Source organism: Petaurus breviceps, unplaced genomic scaffold, assembly GCF_028583685.1.
Source record: "Petaurus breviceps papuanus isolate PSGF00001 unplaced genomic scaffold, PetGlider_PUasm1.0 181, whole genome shotgun sequence".
In the NCBI taxonomy this organism is placed as follows: Eukaryota; Metazoa; Chordata; class Mammalia; order Diprotodontia; family Petauridae; genus Petaurus; species Petaurus breviceps.
Window position 1 is genome coordinate 27,298,116 of NW_027185784.1, and position 7,106 is coordinate 27,305,221.

Here is a 7,106-nt window from a genome sequence, read left to right on the forward strand (position 1 = left end):
AATCACAGAGGTGAGAAGTAATATAGGCTTGAATTAACTTAGTGACCAGGTATGTGGAATGAAGAGAACTGATGTGAGAGATGTTGTAGAAGTAGAATTGATAAGATTTGGTCACTGAGTTTAGTAGGTATTAGAGACTGAAGAGTCAAGATTAACTTCAGGATAGAAAACTCAGGTGACTGAACTAAACTTTTTATAGTACAATGTATTCTATCCCTGTAGGTATTCCTACTCTGATCCTTCATTTTTTCAAGAGTAAATTAATCTGATTGATAGAGAAGAATCCTAAACATTCTCTGATAATCTTTTGAGTAGTCACCAAATTATATACATGCAATGGTGACTTCAAAGGCATCTCGCACAAAACTATTGCATTTCTAAGAAAGAATTCTCTTAGGGAATAATTCTGCATTATAAGTGGGATCATGAGAAAATGAACATTTAACTGTGATTCTAAAGAGTTACCTGTCATAGGATTGTAAGGTTATAGATTTACAGCTAGAAGAAAACTAGGAAGCTTTCTAGTCCAAACCTCTAATGTTACAAATGAATAAACTAAGGTACAGAAAGCACCCTGGATTTAAATTCTTCCTGTCAGGACTGAACAGAGACTCTGAGATGAAGGAGAATTTCTTCCTTGAGAGAACTTTTTAAATCTTTGTATTGCAAAGAAATACGAAGAATATTCTTCATAAGAAACATTGATCAATGACCAGAGAGTTGAATGGTAGGACTCTGTTTCCAGAACAAAGGAGAAGTCACCAGTAGCAGGGATTTTTAAAACTGATGTTGGCTCTGCTGTTTCTCCCTGCCAATGCAGAGCAAATACTTATTTATATATTTGAGTATTTTTGTGTCTCACAGTATTTTGTTTTGTTTAAGACTGGTTCTCTTGACCTCACCTAAGCTAGAAATGCAATGGACAATCACTGGCTTGATTCCAATGCTTATTGGGGAAAAACCTTTAGCCTGCTATGTTCTTCTGACCTGGGCCACTAATCCCAGCTCATTACACAGTTAATAAGTTAAACAGCTAGTAACCTTGAAGTTTATTTTGGCTTAGGAGATGAGAAAGGTTTATAAAGAGAGTGAAAACTTTTGGGAAAAGAGGTTTCTTCAGTTGATTTAATAAATAACTTTTTATAAATTGGGTAGTAGCTAAATGCTAATTGACTAAATGAGAGATATGTTATACTTTCAGTAATTTATAAGAAAATATCAAAATATGTTCCTTTATTATTTTAGAATCCACCAAGAGAATGGATAAAAGAATTATCTGTTAGAAAATGGAGAGAGGTAATCACCCTACAAAGGATACAAGACAGGTCAATCATTAATCTGGTATCAGAGAGAAACAAAAGAATATTTGCAAACTAAAATATAGAGATACAATAGAACACAGAGCAATTACAAGACACTTCCACAATTAGAAAGTAAGAAGCAAAAGTGATTGCTTTGTATTTTGCAGTTAAATCTATATTACAATACATCACATATGCTTACTAAAAATTAGTCATTTTTTTCTTCTCTTGTCTTTTCTCTTACTATTATTGCAGCTTCCTTGGAAAGGTTGATTTTATATTTTCTTCTCTGTGTCTGAAGGAGCTCAAAAGGCATTTCTTCCTCAGTCATTTATCAAAGCTTTCTCACCTGTCCCAAGGGCTTAGAGGCTCATAAATTTCCTTGCTTTTTAAATTTCATTGACTTCCCAGATGCTTCTTATGCATACTAGTCAGAATCTAAAATGTTTCAACGGCAGGAAGAAAAATCTATTCTTTCTCTGCCCTCTCTTCCCTGAGTCATTTTCATTTCAAGTTACAAGCTTTACTTCTGTCCCCAATACCATATTTCTGTGTTTATGTGTCTTTCCTCTTTCATGAACACACCTTAGCCTTGTTCATCTCTCTTGTGTGTATTTCAACCCATATTCCCATTCCACTCCCATTATCACCTAACAATGAACAGAAAAGGAAAAGTCTTTTGGAAGGAAGGAAAGAAAACTGACTTTGTGTGATAGCATATATAGGTCTTCTGCCATCATAAGCATAGTCTCAGGTAGACATAGGCAAGTTCTACTGTACCTGCATCACATGAATGATGGCTGAATTCATAGCATTGTGAAGTTTGAATGGTCATTGACAATCATCTAGTCTGATTTCTCATTTTAGAATTGAGGAAACTGAGACCAGACCCAAGCAGGAAAAACTGCACAGAGTTATAAGACTAATTAGAAATGAGGAAAGTATTAGAAATTTTATCTCCAAATCTCTTTACACTATGAAACAAGAAAAACTGAATTGAATTGAGAAGCAGAAGCCGCTTCTTCTTGTCCAGGGCTACACCTTATAAGACGAATGTCCAGAGTCCTCTATGTCAGTTACTTCCTTGGAGTACTTTTAAAAAGTTTTGTTGATACCTTTGGGTTTTCATATGACTGCCATATCATAATATTAATAATCTCACCTCCAAACCCTCTCTTATTAAAAAAAACAACTCAGCAAAACTGACAAACATAGCAACTATACTTTACAACATGAATAAAATTTTGCATCCATAGTATCCCGCCCTTGATAAAAGAAAGATATTTATTCATTTTTTCTATAAGATTTTTCACTAGAAAATTGCATAGCTTAGGTACTGCTACTCCATCATATAATATCATATAATAGCACATATCATATCTTATATGCAGACAGAAGTGAAATGGTACCTGGTTAAATATGAGAAGAAATAAATAATCAAATATGACACCAAGAGCATGGAAGATTGGGTGAAAGGTGATATTACTGACACACTCAAAAATACAATCAAAAGAGAAACAAAATGGTAGAAAAGATAAAAAGTTTTATACATAATGATTTTTTTTAGTTTTTTTTAATCAAATACTTTATTAACTTCTAGTTTACATCATTCATTTCCGCAAGATTTTGAATTACAAATTTTCTCCCTGTATTTCCCCTACCCACCATCCCAAAATAGAGATCCCCTTCAATCTGCTCTCTCCCATATCTTCCCCCATCCCCCTCGATTTTCCAGTAGGTCAGGGTGCATCTCTATGCCTCAGTGCCTGTATATCTTATTTCCCAGTTACATGTAAAATAATATTAATAATAGCATATATATATATATATATAAACATTTGATTTTAAAACTTTGAAAAAAACTTTGAATACCAGATTCATTCCCTTGTCACTCACCCTTACTGGGAAAATAAGCAATTCAATATAGGTTGTATATGTGTAGCTATGCAAAACATTTCTATAGTACATATATTGTAAAAGACTGACTATATTTCCCTCCAACCTATCCCACCTCCCACTTGTTCTATTCTGTACTTTGATCCTGTCCCTTTTCAAAAGTGGGTGCTTCCAACTTCCCTCCCTCCCAACCTGCCCTCCCTCCCATCATTCCCCCCTCATCCCCTGCCCCCCATTCTCCCATAGGGTGAGATACCCTATTTAGTTGGTATGTCATTCCCTACCTAAGCCAAATTCAATAAAAATAAGGTTGCCCCATTCCCTTTTGCCTTCTTGTTCTTCCCCTTCATTGCAACCATTTTCCCTTGCCTCTTCTATATGAGATAATTTACCCCTATTCTGTCTTTCCCCATCTCCTCTCATTATATTCCTCTCTCACCTCTTACTTGTACCTTTTAAGTATCATCCCTTCCTATTAAATTGGTCCTGTGCCCTCTAACTATGTATACCTGTACACATATATACACACACTCATATATGTATTCATATGCCCATATATACATACACACACGCAAACATTTCTATTCCTTTCAACTATTCTCATACTGAGAAAGTTTCATAAGTTACAATTATCATTTTTCCATGTAGGAATGTAAGTAGCTCAAATTTGATAAGTTCCTTATGATTTCTTTTCCCTGTTTACCTTCTCATGCTTCTCTTGTTTCTTGTATCTGAACGTCAAATTTTCTATTCAACTCGGGTTTTTCCATCAAGAATACTTGAAAGTCCTCTATTCCATTGAATAACCATATTTTCCCCTGAAACATGATACTCAGTTTTGCTGGGTAGGTGATTCTTGGTTTTAGTCCCAGCTCCTTTGACCTCCAGAATATCATACTCTAAGCCCTTCAGTCCCTCAGTGTAGAAGCTGCCAGATCCTGTGTTATCCTGATTATGTTTCCACAATATTAAAATTGTTTCTTCCTGGATGCTTGTAGTATTTTCTCCTTGATCTGGGAATTCTGGAACCTGGCTATAATATTCCTAGGAGTTTTCTTTTTGGGATCTTTTTCAGGAGATGATTAGTAGATTCTTTCAACCTCTATTTTGCCCTCTGGTTCTAAAACATAAGGGCAATTTTCCTTGAGAATTTCTCAAGGATGATTTCTAGGTTCTTTTTTTTATTATGGCTTTCCAGGTAGTCCAATAATTTTTAAATTATCTCTCCTGGATCTGTTTTCCAGGTCAGTGGTTCTCCCAATGAGATACTTCACATTGCCTTCTATTTTTTTTTTCATTTTTTTGGATCTGTTTAATAGTATCTTGATTTCTCATAAAGTCACTAGCTTCCATCTGCTCCAATCTAATTCTGAAGGAATAATTCTCTTCAGGGAGCTTTTGAGATTCTTTTTCCATCCGGCAAATTTGGCTTTTTAAAGCATTCTTCTCCTCATTGTCTTTTTGAGCCTCTTTTGCCATTTTAGTTAGTCTATTTTTAAGGTGTTATTTTCTTCAGTCAGTTTGTTGACACTCATTTCATAATTTTCTTGCATCATTCTCATTTCTCTTCACAATTTTTCCTCCACTTCTCTTATTTGGTTTTCAAAATCCTTCTTAAGGTCCTCTATGGCCTGTAACCAGCTCGTATTTTTCTTGGAAGCTTTTGCTGCAGGAGTCCTGACTTCACTGTCATCCTCCTGATCTATCCTTTGATCATTTTTTCCCCCAAAATAGGAATGTAAAGTTGGATTGCTCTGCTTGCTTTGCTTCCTTTGCTTGCTCATTTTGCCACTCAATTACTTGACTTTTGAGCTTTTTGCCACAGTAGGACTCTGCTACCAGAAAGGGGAGCTTTGTCCCAATTGCTGGGGTTTTTGAAGCTGCTGGAGCTGTTAGTTGGGTGCCCTCTCTGAGACTCCACACACTCTGGCAAGTTGGTCATGCACCCCAGGTCCTCTACCCTAGAGAGCAATCCAGATCCAAGCAGGTTAAAGCAAGAGCAATTACTCCTCAGACTGGTTGCTTGATCCCCCTACAATCTGCAAGCCAGGAGCTGAAGCTGCCACATGGCGGTGGCTGCCATGGCTGCTGTGCCTCAGCCGCTTCTCCCTCCAGGGGGTGAGGCCAGACCGCACTCCTGAATTCTGTTCCCAAAGTCCACATTGCACTGACCTCTCACTTTGTCTTTAGCATCTATGTGTTGATAATTCTGGAAACTGCCACAGCTGCTGGTGATCTGAAGTCCCTCTAGCCAGTGGCTGGTTGTGGCCACCCTGAGGCTATTAACTCCAGCTCACGTTCGTCTGGGCTTGGCTCCCAGAGTGCTGTGCTGGCCACTTCCTGCTGGCCTGATGGACTGTTTTCAGCAGGAGTTTAGCTTCTCTCTGTCATTTTGTGGGTTCTATAGCTCCAAAATTTGTCTAGAGTCATTTTTTACATGATTTGGAGGAGGTGGAAGCTGGAGCCCTGCAGAAGTCCTATTTCTACTCCTCCATCTTGACTCTGCCCTCTCCCCGCCGTATATAATAATTTTAAAGAACATCCAGATGGAGCTATCCCAACAGAAATTAGAGATATGGGTCTGGAATTTAGGAGAGAAATCAGGATTGGAAATAAAAATTGAGTCTCTCCTGTATGAAAGTGTTACCTGATGTCAAGAGAATAAGTGACATTTCCAAGGATGGGACTTTAGAAAGAGAACAGAAGAGGATGAAGGCAAGGTCATTGTTGTCAAGCCTCTTAGCCTAGAAATTCTACTTTATACTACTTAGTCACATGGGTGACACAAGATAAAAACTCTTACAAATGGACACAAACATAAACTGACACAATCCAAATATTCATAGAAAAATGTAATCAGGGAATGACTAAACAAATTGTGGTATATGATTGTGATGGAATACTACTGTACTATAAGAAATGATGAGCAAGATACTTTTCAGATAAACCTGGGAAGACTTACATGAACTGACACAAAGTGAAATGAACAGAACCAGCAGAATATTGTACAAAGTAACAACAATATTGTACAATGACTGACTGTTAATGACAGCTATTCCCAGAAAAACAAATGTCCAAGATAATTCCAAAGGACTTATGATAAAAAATGCTATCCATTCCCAGAGAAATAACTGATGAAGCCCAAATACAGATTGAAGCATACTTTCTAAAAACTTTTTTATTATTCTTGTTTGATTATTTTTGTCTGTGTTTTCTTTTACAACATGTTTAATATGGAAATGTTTTACATGATTATATATGCATAATCTATATCAAATTGCTTACCTTCTCAAGGAGGTGGGAGGTGAGGGAGAGAGGGAGAGAATTTGGAATTTAACTTTTTTTAAATGAATGTTAAAATTTTCTGTAATTGAGAAAAAAAAGAAAAAAATTTAAAAAGAAAACTGCAATCCAAGATTCCTATAGTCTTATGAAATACATTCCTTAGCCATAAAAAAAACTCACAGAATCATAGCTTTAAAGTTAGAATAGACCTTAGAAGTCATTTCACCTAACCAACTCATTTTATGAATGAGGAAACTGAAACCTACAAACTTTCAATGTTTTGCCCGGGGTGATATTTTAATGCAAGATTTCTGATTCAAAATCTATTTATCAGCAATATCTACAAATTACACTAGGGTAGCTTTTCCATAAAAGGTACTGAAACCATCCTTGAGCTTAACTGACTCAAGGTAGTAGGACTCTAGCTATTTATAGAGTCCACTGGAAGCTTAAGCACAAACAATTAACCCCAAGGAATCAGCAGGAACTCCCTCAGACTTCTGAGGCTCCGTATTATTACCCACAGGACATTTCAAATGGGACCTCCTGAAGACAGCACCCACGAGGCTGTGAGCTCCTCAAGGGCAGCGTCTTTCTTTTGCATTTCTTTGTATCCTAGGAACT